The sequence below is a fragment of the Phascolarctos cinereus genome, unplaced genomic scaffold (assembly GCF_003287225.1).
Source record: "Phascolarctos cinereus isolate Bilbo 61053 unplaced genomic scaffold, phaCin_HiC Scaffold_3;HRSCAF=262, whole genome shotgun sequence".
NCBI lineage: Eukaryota > Metazoa > Chordata > Mammalia > Diprotodontia > Phascolarctidae > Phascolarctos > Phascolarctos cinereus.
Window position 1 is genome coordinate 189380538 of NW_027555736.1, and position 21132 is coordinate 189401669.

The following is a 21132-nucleotide window of genomic DNA, read 5'->3' on the forward strand; positions in this document are numbered from 1 at the left end:
ATAATACCATGAAGTAGTTTCTGACTCTTTAACTGAACATTTGAATAGTTTTTCAGCTTCATTTGATGAGTATTTGTTGAAAGCCTTTGGGGGCTACAAAAGAAAAATAAGACATGATTCTCTCCTTTAAGAAGTTTACTGTCATTGAGAAGATAAGACATGTACATATGAAACATAACATTTGAATATATGGCTATGGATATATTATTAAATATCAAAATGAGTGTTATTTAAAATAGTGTAGAACTTCAAAGAAAGAAGAAATTAGTGTAAGCAGTAAATGAAAGTTTCATAAAGGAGGGGAACATTAATGGGGCTTTGATAGATATGACTTGATAAGTATAGAGAAGTATGGGAAGTGTTGCATTCCAGCAAAGGGAAGTAACATGGGAAAAAGCAAAGAAACAAAATGAGCGGTACTTATTTGAAAAATAGTGAGGACACCAGCTTCACTAATGGTTGAGTTTGAAGATATATTTGAGGGCAAAGACCAGGCTATATATTTGTATACCCCCACCCCCACCCCCATCATATACTTTTTATACTCTTGACCCCTTAGCATAGTGCCAAGCACATTATAGGTTTTGTTATTACTGATTGGTTAGTTTTCTTTGCCTTGTTCCTGTTTAGTGTTTTTTAAATTTTTTTTAGTTAAATGAAATCCTTTCAGGTTTGCCATTGAAAAGCTTCAGACTAATTGTGCTTACTGGAGAAGGGAAGGGGAGGGAATAAGCATTTATATAAAGCCTACTGTGTGCTTGACACTGTGGTAAGCAGTTTACAAATATTATCTCATTTGATCCTCACAGCAACCCTGCGAGGCAGGCACTGTTATTTCCATTTTGCAGTTGAGGGAAACTGAGGCAAATAGAGGTTAATTGACTTGCCCAGGGTCATCCAACTAGCACATGCCTGAGGCCAGATTTGAACTCAAGTCTTCTTGAATGTAGGCCCAGTGCTCTATCCACTGCACCACTTAATTGCTTCATTGGTGGTATATTCCCTAGGCCCAGGTCCCCAGGGGATGCCAATCCATTTATCTTTGGAGCTCATATATTTGAGTCTGTAACCCAGGTAACTGGTAACTTAAGGTGTATAAACAAGCCTACTTAGCTTAGTCCATCTGCAGACTGACTAAAAACAGCACATTGCACTTCACCTTCACATCTAATTCAGCCAAGCCATCTCATCATCTGCCTGCCACTACCTTTTCTACCTCATCAGAACAAAACGCTCCTCCCTTCTCATTACTCATTTATATTTGTTATCTTCCCCTATTAGAACAGAAACAGGTCACCGACGATCTTTTTGTTTTAATATTTGGATCCTTGGCCCTTAAAAAGTAGTCCCTGGCACAGAGGAAGCACTCAGATAAATGCTTTAGACTCATTTTTATGCTAGTATTTTCCCAAAAGTCTAATCCTACTATTTAAAAAGGGTCACATTGTATTATATTAATATGTAATAATATTTTAATATCTATTATATTTTATTATTGTTTATATTGTTATTTATTATATTCACTTTTCTTAGATTTTAACTTGAAATTTTGTTGTCTGAATTGTTATCTTGAATTCATAAATTTTTTAAATTAGTTCTCACTAGCATACTGTCATTTATCTACATTATTGCCAAATGCAGTTTATATGCCAAAATTTTTCAGTAGAAACCTATGAAGACACACAGAGTAACGATGAAATTAGAGTAGAAGAGTTATTATGAATTTTGCTTTGGCCACATTTCAAAAACTGTTCTGTACCAGTGGCTTTCAAACATTTTTAGTCTATGTACTATCATTTCAGTATGGCAAAACTGGTAAACAGCCATTCATTTCTACTTGCTTTAATTCTAATGAGGGTTTGTGGGTGAGTTGTTCTTAAGTATATACCCAAAAAGTCATCAAGGAAACATAAACAGTTTCTGGCCTAGATATATGCCTATTCTCCCATTTGTACAAAATCTTTATGATTTTCCCACTTGCTGCCCTCCTTTGGGCTGGATTCCATCATGCTCCCAGAAACGTCATCATTAGGAAACTCACCATCCTGCAAGGTTCCATTTGCCCTAGCACTCACACTTCCATCAGTACCCTCTGCCCCTCTGATTGGAAGGGCAGAACAAAGTGCTTCTCTCAAAGCCTCCATTTAAAGAGAGCTTCTAGGCCAGCCATCTCTTTATTTCACACTTGCTGCACTCCTTTGGACTGGACTCCATCATGCACCTGGTCAGGTACCTCCACCTACCTTCAGCTTTTCAGCTTTCATTTGTGTGTTTTCTTCCCTCATTAGATGGTAAGCTCCCTGAGGGCAGAAACTGTCTTTCTTTTTTTAAAAATTAATTTATTTTGATTTATCAACAATCATTTCCATAAGCTTTTGAGTTTAAAATTTTTCTCCCCTCTCTCCCCACCTCCCTCCTCAGGAAGGCGCACAATCTGATATAGGTTATACGTGTACATTCCTATTAAACATATTTTCACATTAGTAATGTTGTAAGTAAGAATTAGAACCAGTAGGAGGAACCACCAGAAAGAGGAAACAAAACACAACAGAAGAAAAAAAATAGCAAATAGTATGCTTCAATCTACATTCAAACTCACAGTTCTTTCTTTGGATGTGTATAGTATTCTCCATCTTGAGGCCCTTAGAGATGTCTTAGATCCTTGTATTTCTGAGAAGGGTTAAGTCTGTCAATATTAGTCATTGCACAACGTGGCTATTACTGTGTACAACGTTCTCCTGGTTCTTTTCACTTCACTCAGCATCAGACCATACAAGTCTTTCCAGGTTTTTCTGAAGTCTGCCTGTTCATCATACAGTAGTATTCCATTACATTCATATATCACATTCACAGTTATGATTACTATTTGTGTCTTTCTTTCCATCCTTTCCCCCCCGTTTATGTTTTTCTTTCTCCTTTTCATTCCTAATGTTTTGCTTTTGACCACCACCTCCCTCAGTCCCACGTCCCTTCTGTTAGCCCCCTACCTTTTCTTACCCTTTACACTTACTACTTCTTCCCTCTCTTTTATCCCTGCTCCTTTTTTCTTTCCCCTTTTCCCTCCTACTGCCTGTAGGGCATGTTAGATTTCTATACCTAACTGATTATGTTATTCCCTTCTTGAGCCAAATCTGATGAGAGTAAGGTTCAAACAAACAATGCTTATCTCCCTCCCTTCTTTCCCTCTGCTGTAATAGGTTTTTGTGCCTTTTCCTGTAATGTAATTTATCCTTCTCTGCCTCCTTTCCTTTTCTCTCAGTACATTTTCTTAGTTAGATAAGATTAATCCACTTACTTGGATCCATTTAACCCACTTGATTAGATTTTTTTTATCATTACATCAAAGTCAATTTATACCCACTCCCTTTATGCATACCCCTTTAACAAGGTGTAATAACAATACAGTTCTCAATAGTTACAAGTGTCATCTTCCCTTGTAGGGATATAAACAGTTTGCCCTTATTAATAACATGTTGTTTCTTTCTGTCCAATTTACCTTTTTATGTCTCTCTTGAGTCTTGTATTTGAAGATCAAATTTTCTGTTGAGGTCTGGTCTTTTTATCAGGAAGGTATGGAAGTCCCCTATTTCACCGAATACCCATCTACTTCCTGAAAGATCATGCACGGTTTTTGCTGGGTAGTTGATCCTTGGTTGTAATCCAAGCTCCTTTGCCTTACGGAATGTCATATTCCACACCCTACGGTCTTTTAATGTAGAAGCTGCAAGGTCCTGTGGTTCCATGATATTTAAATTGTTTCTTTCTGGCTGCTTGCAGTATTTTCTCTTTGACCTGGTAATTTTGGAATTTGGCTACTATATTCCTTGATGTTTTCAATTTGGGATCTCTTTCGGGAGGTGATCAGTGGATTCTTTCTATGGCTATTTTAACCTCTGGTTCTAGGACCTCAGGGCAGTTTTCCCCTTATGATTTCCTGAAACATACTATCCAGGCTTTTTTTTAATCGTAATTTTCAGGTAGACCAATAATTTTTAAATTGTCTCTCCTGGATTGATTTTCCAAGTCAGTTGTTTTACCAGTGAGGTATTTTACATTTTCATCTATTTTTTCATTCTTTTGTTTTTGTTTGACTGATTCTTGCTCTGTCATAGAGTCATTAGCTTCCATTTGTCCAATTCTAATTTTTAACAAATTGTTTTCTATTAAATTTTGTACCTCCTTCCCTATTTGGCCAATTGTATTTTTTAGGGACTTGTTTTCTTCAGTGTACTTTTTTTTTCCAGTTGGCCAGCTGTATTTTTTAAGGACTTTTTTTCTACAATTAATTTTTGTCCTTTCTTTTCCAAGCTACTGACTCTCTCTTGCATACCTCTCATTTCTTTTCCCTTTTTTTCTTCTACCTCTCTCATTCAACTTTTAAAATCCTTCTGGAGCTCTTCTAAGAAGGCTTTTTGGGCTTCAGATCAGTTCATAATTCCCTTTTGAGGTTCCAGATGTGGGTTTGTTGACAATGTTGTCTTCTTCAGAATTTCTGCCTTGATCTTCTCTCTTCCCATAATAAGAATCTATCATATGTTTCTTTTTGCTCATGGTGTTTGCTTATTTCCTGGCCTTTAAAAAGATTGAGCTCTCCTGCTGGGGGAGCAGAGGGCAGTGACCCAAGCTTCTTGTGTTGGGATCCTAGGGCCTAGTCACTGGCTTTGTGTGCTGGGGCCTCCAATGCTGGCAGTTGGAGGTTGTAGGGTTCTGGAAGCTTACCTGGTATTGGGCTGGAATCAGCAGCACTGGAACTCTAGAGGTAGGATTGGGTAGTGTGGCTCCTGGAGATTTCCTGCTTACCCAGGCTGTTCCTTTCTTTTGCTTTCTTCAGCTCCTTTCAGATGGATGTTGCAGGATGTTCATCTGCCTAGGGCCCTTTGGAGTGTTGCTTCCCTTAGTTTTGCTGAGGCACTGGGACAGCCGGTTACTGTAGGATGCCCAGGCACCTGGTGGTTTTCCAAGCTGATTTCCACCAGTTCCCCCACCCTCACTGAGGCACTCAGGGGTCCTGGTGTTGGTGTTTGCCTGCTCCACCACCTGGCCTTCAGGATTTCCTTCTGGTATGCTGAGGTGGGGCTTTCCCTGTTTTACTTTTTCATGTTTGTATTCCCAGTGCTTAGCACAGTGCCTGGCACAAAGTAGCCATTTAATAGATATTTATTGACATGAACGAATGAAGGTGTTTTTCACGCGCACGCACACACACACACACACACACGCACACACACACACACACCCCATTCTTAATGAGGATATTAGTACAGAAAAGCAGATTTTTTTTTCAAACAACATCCAAAGTCACATCTTTACAATTTCACAATTGACTGAAAGATGTAGGGCATATAAGATCCCATTGTGCTTATTGTTTGTTGATTACATAAAAGCATTCAACTCAGTAGGACAAAAACCAGCCATTTAGGCTCTTTTACAATAAGATATACTTTTCATATGTCAAGATCACTCAGGATTCTTTGGAAGATATAAACAGAAATAATATTGCTTGATGAGCCTCTCTGATAATAAACATTAGGTCAGGCATCAAACAGGGAGATTTATGCTCACCAAAAATATTTACCAGTGTGCTAGAGAAGATGTAGTATAGCATCCAGGCAGAGGAGGGATTCCCACTGTTCTGTATAACAGTTGTTCAAAATAATTTGGGATGATATATTGATCGTAGAGAATCTTTGCCAGTTGTTACCACAACAATAGACTCTTTTCTTTTTTTAAATAATATTTTTCCCCACTTACATGTAAAGACAATTTTTAACATTCATTTAAAAATTTTTTTGAGTTCCAGATTTTCTCTCTTCATCCCTCACCTCCCCACCTAAGACAGTAAGCATTCTGATACAGGTTATACATATTCACTCACATAGAACATTACCATATTAGTCATGTTGTGAAAGAAGACACAAATTCAAAGGGAAAAAAAGCACACACACAAAAATGCAGAAAGTGAAAAATAATATGCTTTGATCTGCATTCAGACTCCATCAGTTATTTCTCTGGATGTGATTAGCATTTTTCATCATGAATCTTTTGGATTTATCTTGGATCATTGTATTGCTGAGAATAGCTAAGTCATTCACATTTAATCATCATACAGTATTATTGTTACTGTACACAAAATCCTCCTGGTTCTGCTTACTTTACTTTGCATCAGTTCATATAAATCTTTCCAGGTTTTTCTAAAACCAGCCTGCTTATCATTTCTTATAGCACAGTAATAGTCCATTACAATCATATCCCACAACTTGTTCACCCATTCCCCAATTGATGAGGAGGATCCCCTCAGTTTCCAATTCTTTGCCACTACAAAAAGAGCTACTATAAATATTTTTATACACCCCCTATTTTTTAACCTTTTTGGGATACAGACCTAATAGTAGTATTGTTAGATAAGAGTATGCATTATTTTAGAGCCCTTTGGGCAAAATTCAAGTTGCTTCCCAGAATAGTCGTACCAATTCACAACTCTACCAACAGTGCATTAGTATCCCAATTTTCCCATATCCCCTCCAGCATTAATTATTTTCCTTTTCTGCCATATTAGCAAATCTGATAAAAGGGAGATAGTACCTCAGAGCTGTTTTAATTTGCATTTCTCTAATCAATAGAGATTTAGGGCATTTTTTTCTTAAGACTATAGATAGCTTTTCATTTCTTTGTCTGAAAATTACCTTTGAAGATTTATCAATTGGGGAATGACTTGTATTCTTATAAATTTGAATCAGTTCTCTATGTATTTGAGAAATGAGGCCTTTCTCTCAGAGACACTTACTATAAAAATTATTCCCCAGCTTTCTCCTTTCCTTCCAGGCTTGGTTGCATTGGTTTTGTTTGTGTAAAAACTTTTCAATTTAATATAATTAAGATTGTCCCTTTCACATCTGGTAATGCTCTCTATCTTGTTTGGTCATACATTTTTCCCTTCTCCATAGACCTGACAGGTAAACTATTCCTTGCACTCCTAATTTACCGTATCACCCTTCATATTTAAATCATGTACCCATTTTGATCTCATCTTGGTATGTGATAAAAGGTGTTGGTCTATACCTAGCTTCTGCCATACTGTTTTCCAATTTTCTCAGCAGTTTTTGTCAAGTAGTGAGTTCTTGTCCCCAAAGCAGGCGTCTTTAGGTTTATCAAACACTAGATTACTGTGGTCATTTACTATTGAGTCTTGTGTACCTAATCGATTTCACTAATCCACCACTTTATATCTTAGCCAATACCATATAGTTTTTAAATTTTTTTTATTTTTAAATTTTTTTAATTGAATGTGTAGGATTGAGACTGGAGGGTGGGGAAGCCGCCCATCCACCTGTGGGAGCCATAAGTGGACACACCTTTTATGGACCTAAGTCTGGGGGGACCCCTGGTGTGAGCAAACCCAAGCCTTTGTAAGTAGGTTCTACTGCTGTGGTTTCAGCAAGCATTGTTTGCTTATTTTAGGGAACCTGCTTCTTAGAGGAGCCTCAAGGCTGGTCTTTTCGTAAAATATTCATGTTTTATAAATACTGCTTTTTGTGGGTCATAGAATATGAGAGGGAGAAAGAACCTTGGAGCACTGAAGGTCAGAGCTAGGATGGACCTTAGAGCATAAAACATCAGAGACAGAAGGAACCTGGGACAGAACATCAGAACTAGGAGAGACCTCAGATCATATAATACAGAACATTTGAACCAGGAGAGACCTTGGAACATAGAACATGGAACATCACAGTCGGTCTAGTCTGGCTCTCTTTTACCACTGAAGAAGATGAAGCTCCAGGCTTGTCCTCCTGCATGATACTCAGAGCAGGATTCCCTCTGGGGGCCATCCCAGGGCACTATGGTGGCTATGGGTGGGCTGGGCCAGAAAGCACCTGTAAAAAATGAGGGGGTTGGGCACGAAGCTGGGGCTAAGGTTTCTTCCAGCTCCAGAGTGGTAATTGATCAGACACTGTCCCTTTAATTCGTGACCCAGAAGCTGGGAATACCATATAGTTTTTTTGTTTGTTTTTTTTTAAAGGCAATTGGGGTTAAGTGACTTGCCCAAGGTCACACAGCTAGTAAGGTCTGAGGCCGGATTTGAACTCAGGTCCTCCTGACTTCAGGGCCGCTGCTCTATCCACTGCACCACCTAGCTGCCCCGAATACCATATAGTTTTGATGATTACAACTTTATAATACAATTTAAGATTTGGTACAGACAGGCCACCTTCCTTCACATCTGTTTTCATTAATTCCCTTAATATTCTTGACCTTTTGTTGTGATTCTTATGATTGTTATGATTTTTTTCTAGCTCTATAAAATAATTTTTTGGTAGTTTGTCATGGCACTACATAAGTAAATTAATTTAGGTAGAATTATCATCTGTATTACATTGGCTCGGCCTACCCATGAGCAATGACTATTTTTCCAATTATTTAGATCTGACTTTATTTGTGTGAAAAGTGTTTTGTAATTGTGTTCATATAGTTCCTGAGTTGAGCTCTTTTCTTTTAGATATTGAAGAAAGAGAAAGTTTAGGTATAAGTACTACTTATTTGCTTTATGAAGTTATAAAGCACATTTACTGCCCAGAAACCATTCTTTTTTCTGATAACTATTCCTTTTATCTCTCTCAGAGTGGGAATAAACAACAATAATTAACAGTCCTACAGCAAATATAGATTCTTGGCAGTGCAACATATGTGCAGAGTCCAAAATAGTTAAAGATTATGACCCCATGGTTCAAGCCTGGAGTCTCACTCAGGATTCAGAAGTAGAATCTTCCTAGCATTAGGTGTACATGGCACACTTCTCAACTGTTTATTGGAGAGTCTTTGTTTAAGATTTCTCCAACCAGCTCGACCTTACTATTATAGTTTGGACCAATCCCCCAAGAAATGTGACAAAACAGATCTGGACTAATTTAAACTGGAACCTTAAGAGAGCTGAGGGATAATTCATGTACGTGGTATAATTGGCAGAATCTACTATTTTCTCTGTTTCCGATTTCTTTGTGGATTTGATGAAACTATTCACCTTGGTTTCATAGGACTATTAAAATTAATCAGTCTGCCTTTCTGTTCAGAATGTTAATTCATCAAGTCAAGTTAATTTAGTAAGCATTTATTATTAAGTGCCAACTATGTACTCTTGAGAGATACAGAAACTAAACAGGAGTCAGCTACTACCCTCAAGTAGCTTATGGGGAAGGTAAACCTATTCACAAATAGCTATGCTACAAATAAGAACAAGATAAATTTTCAACCACTAATAATTATAGAATAACTGCAATGCAGAATAGAGTATGATAGGGACATAAAAGAAATATGGGATGCTATGTGAGATCGCAGTAAAAATCATTTCCAACTGGAAAGAAAAACAATGGCTTCTTGGAAAACACTTGACACTTGAGCCAGGACTTAAAGTATGAAACAAAGGTAGATTTCAAAAGGAATGCCTTCAGGTGAAGTATTGGGAGGACACTGAAGGAATAAGAAATGCAAAGACATGAAAGCACAAAGTCTAGGGTAAGTTCCAGAATAAGTAATTAGTCAATTTTAATATAGCTTGTATGAAAGGGAATAGTGTCAGTCAGTCAGTATACATTAAGTGCTTATTATGTGCCAAGCATTGTGTTAAGTGCTGAAGACACAAAGAAAGGTAAAAGACAGTTCCTGCTGTCAAGGAACTCACAGTTTACTGGGGGAGATAATATGCAAACAACTATGTACAAACAAGGTATATAAAGGATAAATTGAAAATAAACAACAGAGGGAAGACACTAGCATTAAGATCAGAAAAGGCTTCCTGTAGAAGGTAGGAATTTAGCTGGGACTTGAAGGAAGCTAGGAGGCAGAGATAGGAAGGTTTTGAATGTCAGGTTAAAGAGTTTGTATTTTATAGTCAATAGGGAGTCATTGCATGGTTTGAGCAGAGTGGAGTCTCTTGATTATATATCTTCATTGGGATATTAATCAAGCAGTAGTGTGAAAAATGGATTAGTAGGAACGCTGGAAGAACAGAAGCTGGTTAAGAGGCCAGGCAAGGTGAGTAGTAATGAGGATGTAGACTAGAGAAAGTGGTAGCATGGGAATGGAAGGAAGGGAGCTAATTCAAGAAATATTGAGTGGTACAGGTAACTGGCAAAATAGTGGTATCATTAACAGGAATGGGTAAAAACTAGACTTTCCCCTAGAAAAAAACTAGATGTGAAGTAAATACAGTGATTTTGGTTTTGAGATGTTGAATTTGAGCTGTTGGCAGAACATTCAGGTAGCAGTTGGAAATACTCAGAGCCTAAAGTTTGGGACATGGAAATATAAGTTTGAATGCACAGGAATTATCTGGGAGAAAATAGAGTGGGAAGTGTGCAGATCATAGAACCAGATCAGTGGGCAGGACAGAACAGCTTAAAGAATAGAGTTTTTGGAAAGGGATGCTAAAGAGAGAAGGACCACTAAGGAGGGCAGAGGAATAAGTTGTAAGATAACAGGAAAACCAAGAGTATCTAGTATCCCAAAGGCCAAAGAAATAGTCTTATGAATAAAAAGGTATTCCTGTTGCAAATAAGTAAAAAAAAAATGTGGGCTGAAAAAAATGCCATTGTATTTGGCAATTAGAGGGTGACTTCAGCATAAGTAGTTACAGCAGGATGATGGGGATGGAAGCCAGATTTCAAGGGATTATTAAGGAGTGAAATTTGAAAATATTCTTTCAAGAAAGCTCTCACTCAAAGAGAAGAGAGAGATGTGATGTAACTCAAGTAAAGTAAAACAGTTGAGGGAAGGAATATTTTAAATTGGGGAAACCTGGCTATATTGATATGAAAACAAAAAGTAGCCAGTAGTCAGAAAGATTGAAGGGGGCACAATTACTGGAGAGGTGGGATCATAGATCTGGAGCTATGGAAGGGGCCTCAGAAGCCATTTAGAAAGATCACTCTTCTCTAAAGTGACTTGCCCAAAGCCACATAAATATTAAAGTAGAAGCCAAGATGGAATGCTGGTCTTCTGGCTTCAGGGGTCAACATTCAATCCACTCTACCTCCTATGGATATGGGATGAAGGTCTAGCTGGTGGTCTTGGTAAGGAGGTTGGTCTTTTTTTCTTTCAAAAAAAATAGAGAAGGGAAGTTTATATTTAGTCACAGAAGTGTTGAAGAAGGACATTACATAAATGAGTGTTGCATGACTTTGTTCTTGTCACTAAAAATGAGAGAGGTCATTTGTTTGGTGTGGGAGAGACTACCAGTGGACCTGGGGATTTAAGAATAGAGAAAAAGACGTGAAACAGTTGCTTTGGAGATTGTTAGAGGATTTTTGTAAGAGCTGAAGAAAAGGTTTGCTCAGAAGCACAAGTCACACCTGTGGCTAGAGAACATGAATTTGTAATCTTCTAGCTCAGTATAATTTTGTGACTGCTTCCAGTAATACTCAACAGCCCTGGAGTACTCACTTAGATGCTATTTTAGGTATCCTTGGAAATTAGGAATATATATGTTAGCACAATTTCTTATTTAGAAACTCCATCCTTATGTCGTGAATGCCCACTCTAGAAAAGTAATGAAATTCATAGCATGGGTAAAAAAAACTCCCCCTAGTGGTGACCTTTAGAAAAAAGCCCTGTATGGATTTTAAAGATGGAGTGTTTATAGCCAAAATTTTGAAATCAGTCTATTGGGGGCTAAAGAAATTTAAATTGAGTTGAAGCCACTGGAGTAGATGCAGTCTCCAAAGGGGATGCCTTAGAATGGAAAGGCAGACCATAAAATCAAAGATTAGAACTAGAATAACTGAAAAGAGGACATTGGTTCTTCCTATTAGTGAGAAAGCCAAGTTATATAGAAGGAAGGTACATTATTTATGCTTTTCTTGATGGGGGAGGAGAGGAATCAAGGGAAATGAAATGTGGTAGATTTGTTTTTAAAGAAATAATTTGGTTAATCACTGTTGTGAGGTTTCTTTCTATAAAGAATAGAGTACTTGTAAAGAAGGAAGGTGGTATGATATCTAGCATTCTCTACAAAGTACTAAAATACCAACTTGTTGGCTTGTTACAATTTAGAGAAGCAGTATGGTAAAGTGGATAGAGAGCCAGTCTTAGCATCACCACAGCCTAGGCTTATAGTCCCTTTCTGACTTTACTTTTATGATTCTGGCCAAGTCACATCACTTCTCAGTACCCAGGCAACTCTCTAAGATAGCAAATTGTGGAGCAAGTTGAGAATCTGCATTGGTAGAGGGAGTTGCTTCCCTGGGAAGCTCCCTCCATCAATAAAAATTACAGGTCTGGAAAAAATGTATAACATGAAATATTTTTTAAAATCTTATATCTCAGTTACCTGAGACACAATTTATAATGTATTGTGATCTACATTCAGAGGAGGCAGTTCTCATACTATTAAAATCAGAGATCTTTGACATATTGACAAATGCCTATTATAAAAAACATCACATTCAGTTAATTTAGATTTAAAATATTCTTCTAGGAGAGCATACTATAGAAATCAATTCATGCAAAATAAGCATTTTTCCTCATAACATTTTCCACTAAAAAAACAAAATTGAATTCCTTCAGCTAGTCTGGAAAATGTTTTGGAACTGTAATCTGCAAGTTGTTAAACTGTATATACTTTTTAATTCAGTGATATTATTTTTAAAATGATGATGACAAAAATATACAAATGCCTAATGGCACATTTGTTACACAGTTCAGACTTTTAAAGGAAGTAGCATGGTGCAGTGAAAACAGAACTACATTTTTAGTCTTAAGGACCTGGGTTTGATTATTGGCTCTCTCATTTACTTCCTATATAATTTTAGCCAAATCACTTTACTGCTCTGTGCCTCAATTTCTTTTTCTGTAGAATGAAGGAGTTAGATTAGATGACCTCTAAGTTCATTCTACCTCTAAATCTCTGATCCTGTGGTAATATCATATTTCTTGGCATATAATCATACATGGACCAAAAGTGGAATGTTGAACTAGTATATCAGTATATCACCTGAGGATGGTGGGGTAAGGGAGAATATTAGGGTGATAGATGGTTCTGTTCTCTTTTTTGTGTGTTTGGAACTCTAGGGTTGAAAGGATGTCAGTTCACAGACATACCTTAGGAACCATATGTAAATATCACCATTATTTTTTGAGTACAGATTTTTCTATTTGCTGACACGTATTTAGTCTTACTGGCTAACATCTGAGCAGTTTACAAGCTTTTACCATTCTCTAATAGACTTAGGTCAAAGTGACATATCTTATCAGTATTCATATCTTCAAATGATTCAAAAAAATATCTGTTGTTATCTGGGGGCCTCCAATAGCCATAACTGAGAAATGCTTCCAGCCTAGTTCCCTCAGTCAACATTCTGGGAAGCAGCATCTATGGAGATGAATTCTGACATCTGTTCTTACAGATGCTGCAGCCACAGTTGTTAAAAGCCAGAAAGGAAAGTCCTTGCCACCAAAGTTCTTGGTACCATCAACTGGTTCTACATGAGAAACTGATAGGATTTTATTAGTCAAAATGACATTTAAAAAGAGGCATTAACATCTGCTTTGCCCACTGCACTTAAGTACCATACGACTTTCCCATTTGACTTGCAACTGAAAACTTGTATGTATTGTCTCTCGCATTAGAATGTGCACTCCCTGAAAGGAGGAACTCTCCTACTTTTTTCTTTGTCTTTTCAGTGCCTATCACAGTGCTTTGCACAGTGTTTGATCCATGCTTGCTTTCTTGCTTGATTCATTCATTCATGTTGTCTCCTACTTTAGACTGTACAATTCTTGAGAGCAGAGACTCTTGCCCTTTTTTTTTTCTTCCCCAGGGTTTGGCACAGTATCTGGAACATAGTGGATGCTTAATAAATTTTTATTGAATGACTGTTAGAGCAAAAGCATTTCAATTTAATGTAATCGAAATTATCTGTTTTATCTTTTGGAATCATCTGTATCCCTTGTTTGGTTAAGAATTCTCCCCCTAGCCATAGCTGTGAATGGTGATCTGGTTCTTTTCTAATTTTTTTTTTATATGACATGACTCATAATATCCAGGATATATAACCACTTTCAGCTTATTGTAGTATATTATGAAAGTGTTGGTCTAAGCCTAATCTCTGAGAAGCTGCTTTTGAGTTTTCCTAGCAATTTTGTCAAATAAGTAAATATTCCCCCAAGTGACTTATTCTCAGTTTTTAAGATACTGGGTTATGGAGTTGTTTCTGATTCCTCCTTCTCTAGAGCTTTCCAAAGATCTTCTTTTCTGTTTTTTAACCAGTATGAAATAGTTTCATGATTATTTCTGTATGGTATAATTTGAAGTGTAAAAGTACTATTCCTCCCTTCATTCTCATTATTTCCCTTTAGTTTCTGGACCTTTTGTTCTTTCAAATTTTAGTGGCACAGCCCACCATGAGCGCTGAATAACATCCTTCCAGCTATTTAAGTCATTATTTATTTCTTTAGCATCATGTAACTATATTTGTAAGAGTATTGGGTATATTTTAGTAGGTCGACTCCCAGATATTTTAAGTACTTTGCAGTTATTTTTAATAGGATTTCTTTTTCTTTTTTTTCTTTCCTGAATTTTGTTGTTACTATATAGAAGAGCTACTGATTTTTGTGGGTTTATTTTGTATCCTGCTACTTTAGTGAAGCTGTTAAATGTCTCAAGTTACTACTTTCTTTATGGATTCTCTAGGATTTTCTTTTGTAAATTATTCCAAAGTTACTTGTTTTTTCATGATATTGGGTGACCCCACAGGATTCTTTCGTCAGGCTCTTATATTTGCTAAATACGTTTTTATTTCGCTTTGCAATTTTGCCTTTTTTAGGATTCTTTTTGTAGATTGTTCTAAATTTATGCTGGGCTTTTATTGAGGCCTTTTCTCTTGATATCTTTGGTCTTTCAGACTCTTTCTTATATTCTGCATCACTCACTCTCTCGTGTGTCCCATTTGGTTTATTAGTGCACAGATTTTTAAGATGGGTTGCAGGGTTGCCTTAGTACCCTCTCTCCTTGAGGGACATGGTGGTTGCCTATGTCTTTGCTCTGAGTAATCTGGGGGGTAACAAGCCAGACTTGTTAGCTTTCTAGCCCCATTTCTATCAAGCCTGACCCAAATGCTACATCAGTACATTTTCAATCCATTTGACTCCTACTCCAGTTTCTTCCTTACCTTCATATGGCTGGGCAAAATCTGTGTTTACTTGGAAGATGGGCAGTGTGCGTCTGGGGAGGGTGGTTGGGCAGAATCAGCCTTACATGTCCTGAAGGTCCTTACCCAAGATCCAAAATGCTTGTGCTTGCTGCCACATTGAGGCTGCCAAGGGGAGTGTGCTAAGTAAGACTTCTATGTATTAAAGTTCTTTGGTAGTTATTCATAAGGTTTTTACCTTTTGCATATTTTGCCGTAATCACTGTACAACCGGTTCATAATTTTGTCTTTTTGAAGTTGAAGGTGTTTATAGAAAGCAATTAACCTGCCATATCGCTAGTCGCTTGATCTTATAATTCTTTTTAAACTATTCGTTGAGATTGTCATTTTGTCATTAGAACAGCTGCAGTGGAAAAATGTCATTTCACTTAAAGATATCATGAACATTAGTAAAATTTATATCCCTTTGTTTGATAAGACGGAGAACTTTTATTCACTTGTAGGCACACACCTTTGAGGTTTTCAGGTTTAGATGCTTCTTTCATAATACTGTCATAGGATGTCTATTAATTATTCTTGTTGAGATAAAGTAATACTATATGTGTCATATTTGTTCGTGGCAAATGTTCCTTATTGCTATTCTAGATTCATCAAGTTATTAATAATAAAATCTTTACCTCTATTTCATTTGGGATGCAAATATTTATATAATTTGAAAATATTTTATAATTACAATTGCTTAATCTCTCTGAATAACAGTATAAACTTGAGAACCATGCACTGATTTATTTAGAATGCTACATTTTCTAAAAAATATCCACCAACTACATAAATTAAGGAGGAAATTTTGGTTACAAAATAAATGTGCTTCTCTTTATTATTATCACTTAGAAAAATGGCAGTTTCTTTTTAAACTCAAAAATCTTTTGAAGTTTTTTGTTATGCGAAATCTAGCCTGTTGTACTATAACTTGGAAGTGTCCACTGCTCTGTCCCTGTACGGTCATGCAATTTTGCAAAGAGTCTTCCTTTTCATAAACTGTTTTTTAACAATTTTTAACAATTGTTTTTTTAACAATGTTTTGTAACAATTCAAAAACCTGTATGAAGCTGCTTATATTTCTTAACACAAGTGATTGTATGTGAAGCATGTAATATGTCCACAGTGTGTGCCCACATTTTAAACTACTGTGTATCGACCTGCATTTCTTCTTCTTCAATATCTATCATACCTATCCTCTTCTCACTACTCAGAAAATCACCGTCTTGGTTCATCCTGTCTTTCCTGAATTGTTGCAATGGCCTTCTTATTGATTTCCTTGCCTCAAGTTTCTCCCTGCTTCAATTCATATTCCATATGCCTACCTAAAGTGATTTTTCTTAACCATATGTCTGACCTTGGCAGTTCCCCTACTCAGTAAACTCTAATACATTCTTATTGCTTCTAGAATAAAACATAAACTGCTTTGTTTGACTTTGAAAGCCCTTTACAGCCTAGCCTTTACCTACCTTTCCAGCCTCATTGTACATCCCATAATCTGCAAGCCAGCCGCTCTAAACTACTTCATATTTATTATGTATATATACATATATATGCATTGTGTAGGGGTATGTGAGTGTATGTATGCTTTGTCTCCCAGTAGAATGTAAGCTCCGTAAGTGCAGGAACTTTTTCATTTGTCTTTGTATCACTAGCACCTAATATAGTGCTTTACAAATATTAGTTATTTAATAAATGCTTGTTGATTACTGGATTACTCTGATATCAACTGACTTCCTTCAGTGAAAAATCCATTATAGTTCTCCCAAATCATATCATTTTAATTTTAAAAATCTGTTGATTATATTAAAATTTTCTCAATTGTCATGGTGGCGTTGCATCAAGATTTTGAAGGGAAAAAATCTTCCCTAACATCATTCTTAATATCAAGCATTTACAAGTTAGCAAGTATTTAACTTCATCTGTAGCTGCATCTACTTATACTAAAAAACAGGAAGATCTTAGTTTCTCAATTTATGTATTGAAAAAGTCTTCAGATATATTGCTAATTCTCCTCTCCATGTTATCTGCAAGCGGAACAACCCAAAAGTGCTTTGCTTATTATTTGCTAAACATCATTTTGAACATATCATTGTCTCCAGGTTGTACTAATGTTTCTACTATTAAATGATGCTTTTTATACTTAGCAATTTTGTAAGTAACCTTATTACAATACATGCAATCCTTCTGATATCACAGACTTAGTTTTTGGGAAAGTCTGTTTAAAAAACTGAGTAAATGCTGAGAAATTATAATGTCCAATGAATGAATGAAAAGGCATTTATTAAGCACCTACTAAATACAAAGCACTATGCTGAAAAGTGAATCTCTGCTATCAAGGAGTTCCCATTTTTTAAATTTTAATTTTAATTTTTTTGTGAGGCAATCAGGGTTAAGTGACTTGCCTAGGGTCACACAGCCAGTAAGTGCCAAGTGTCTGAGTGCAGATTTGAACTCGGGTCCTCCTGACTCTATCCATGGTGCCACCTAGCTGCCCCTGGGAGTGTACATTCTACTGGAGGAGACAACACATATAGGAGATGTCAGCTGCAGGTCATATGAAAAGGTCCATTATCTTTAGGGTGCAATAGCAAAGTGGAGGTTAATGTAGCCTTTTTAATATTTCCTTTGGGAAAAAAAGAAAAGATATGAGAATCCAATTTCCTCCCTTCAGTTCAGAAATGGGGGACTCCAAGCATGAAACAGCGCCGTAATGTTGGATTAAGTTACGTGTTGTTTAGTTTTGCCTGCCTGTTTCCTTTGTTGGGGCTGGCTTGGTGTTGGACTAGCTTCTATGGTTGAGCAGACAACGACCAATACCTATTATGTGCCAGACACTGTGCTAAGGGTTGGGCGTAGAAGGGCAGTGGATGAAATAATGCCTGCTTACAAGTAAGGATCTGACACTCTAATGAGGAAGACAAGTGCATTTACAATTGTATTTAGAATGGTGGAGCCTGGATGACAGAGTAACAGTATAGCCAAAGGCAACCCCACAAATCTTCCCAACATCAAGAAAATTTATCAGCCCAAGTCCTGATCAGGAAATCCAGGAAAAAAACCAATAGTGGGTCATTTTTTCAGCCCTGGTCAGCATAAGGAGAGAAATAGAGAGGTCTGTGGACGTTGGGAATGGGGCCTGGCCAGAAAAGGCCTCACAGAGCATTCCAGCCCCGAAAGGAGCTGCTCATGAGGACAATAAGAAGCCCTTGATCCTGTGCAGAGGGAGCTAAACTTGTGCAGAGTGAAGGAAAAGCTGCAAACTGTCTTCTCTGTTGCTCACATCTCAATTCCTGGTCATAGGATCCAAGGTTAACTGAAAAGGACCCGTACCCAGGACTGGCATTCTAGGGTAAGGAAAAATTGCATGCCCTCAACTAGGTACTGAGAAAGGAACAAGTTCATAAGCAAGCAGCATTTGTGTGGCTTCAGCTGAAGGAGTAGAGTAGGGTCTCAGTTCCAGCCTCTAGCCTGTTCTGAAGCCTGCACTAGAGCAAGAATCCCAGACCAAAGGGCACCCTGCAGTTCTGTCACTCTGAACCAACAGAGCTTCCCAGCAGACCAACAGAGGCTAAATCCAGCATCATTCTCCTGAAACTCAGATGAAGGACAAGGCCACAAGCATGCTGCTCAGACCCAAACCCAAGTCAGGAACTAGCAAAACTCAGGCCAGGTAGGCAGAAATCCAACTTTTCCTTGTGTCAGACACTTTGAGAGCAAAGAAAGCTTTCATATCCTTGATCTGAGCTGTCTCTGATATCCTGAAATAATTCAACTCTTAGTACCCCAAGGATTCAGCAACAGGACTAGCCCAAACATTTCCTCCAGCGATGAGCAGAGCCCAGATCTAGCATAAAAAGGCCAAAGTCAGGAATCAGGCTAGAAGAAGAATAAACAAAAACAGAATCCTCACCATAAAAAGCTCTTATTGTAACAAAGACACTCAAGAAATAAACTCAGTGCTTGTCTTCTCAATGAAGGTGAGTGGGGAAGGAGGAAGGGAGAAAATTTGGAACCCAAAGTTTTAAAAACAAATGTTAAAAAATTATTTCACATGCATCTGGGAAATAAGATATACAGGCAATGGGGTATAGAAATCTGTCCTGCCCCACAGGAAAATAGAAGAGGAAAGGGATGGGGGGGGGGAATATAAAAGGGAGGGCAGATTAGGGGAAAGGGTATTCAGAATGCACGCTGTCTTGGGGTTGGGAGAGGGACAAGACAGGGAGAAAATCTGGAACCCAAAATCTTGTGGAAGTGAATGTTGAAAACTAAAAATTAATTAATTAAAAGAATTTTAAAGAAAAAAAAAGTAAACTCAGCAGAAAAGAACAACTCCAAAACATCTATAAGCAAAGCCTCAAACACCTACACACACAGAGACTAACCAAAATTCAGCTATAATTCTTGGAAGAGATGAAGCAAGAGCTAAAAAAAAATTTTTTTTACAATTGAGATGAATGTTAGAGGAAAAAAACTGGAAAAGAAATGAGAGCTATGGAAGAAAGAACTGGAAAGAGAATTAACAGTGTTTGCACAAGAAGTACAAAACCTTAAAGTCAAAAGTCTGGAAAATGGAAGAAAATATAAACTATTTTATAAAACAACTGACCTGGAAAACAGATAAGGGTCAAAGCTTCGTATACAGCATCTTGAAGAGGATTCTTTGAGGCAGAGATGAGGAAGGACTGAATTCCCAGTTGGGCAGCCAGTGCAATAGTATGAAGATGAAAGATGGAATGTCATTGTTTGAGAAACAGAAGAGGGAAGGAAAGTTGCCAGGATCACAGAGTGCCTAGGGAATGACATTCAAGGAGTCTTGAGATATGGGCTGAGATTACATTATGTAGGGCTTTTAAAACCAAACAGAAAAATTTGTATTTTATTCTACCATTATTTTATTCTATCCTTGCAATAGGGAGCCGCTGGAGATTTCCCTGGAGGGAAATCACATGATCATATCCGTATTTAAGGAAAATCACTTTGGCAACATTATGTAGGATGGACTGGAGTGATAAGAAAATTGATGCAAGAGCCCAATTTGAGTGTTGCAGTAAACTAGGTGTAAGGTGATGGACACCTAAACTAAGGTGGTAAAATATCTAAGTAGAGAGAAGGGGTTGGATGCAAATGTTGTGGAACTGTATATTCAGGTTAAATAGCCCTAGTTCCTTCAATTGATTCTTCTGTGTATGAACTTGAGGTACTTCACTATCCTGGGTACCTTCCTTTGGATATTTTCTAAATTATATTGGGATATAATATTCCAGGTGTGACGTGACCAGGACAGAGTACAGCAAGACTCCTTAAACACTGTGTCAGTCACTAGTAACGTGCCAAGCACTTCACAAAGCACTTGGGGATATTAAGAGAGGCAAAAAAACCAACAACAACAAAGAAAGAACAATCCTTGTTCTCAAAGAGCTCACTATTTAATAGAGGAACCAACATCAAAACAACTATGTACAAACACAATATAAACAGGATACATTGTGGAGTAATCTCAAAGGGAATGCACTAAAATTAATGCAGCCTAAGATGGCAATATCATTCTTGGCTGTCATCACACACTGTGAGTTCACAATAAATTTGTAGTCCACTAAAAATACCATATATTTTTCAGATAAGCTACTTTTTAGCCATTCCTCCCTGATCTTTTGACTCATGAAACTGATTTTTTGAACCCCAATATTTGACTTTAAATTTTTCCTTGTTAAATTTCATTTTATTTGATTGGGCTCAGTATTGTAACATCTTTTTTAATTCCAGTTTTATGTAATCTGTAAGTTTGCTAAGTATACCATCAATTCTACTCCCTGCCCTCAGCTTCCTACTTCCAATGGTAGATGTAATAGTAGTTAGAACTAGTCCATCTTTGCTGCTCTTCCATTCAAGGGAACGGTGAAACCTGTATGAGTCTGAGCCTTCCTACTGGTAAAATTGAGCACTTATCGCA

The 21132-nt window shown here is 37.3% G+C and overlaps 1 protein-coding gene across 4 annotated transcripts in view; it reads left to right on the forward strand.

Moving 5' to 3' along the window:
• GOLM2 (golgi membrane protein 2) overlaps positions 1 to 21132 on the forward strand; it is an 84621-nt gene that overhangs the window by 39790 nt on the left and 23699 nt on the right. The window lies entirely within an intron of this gene.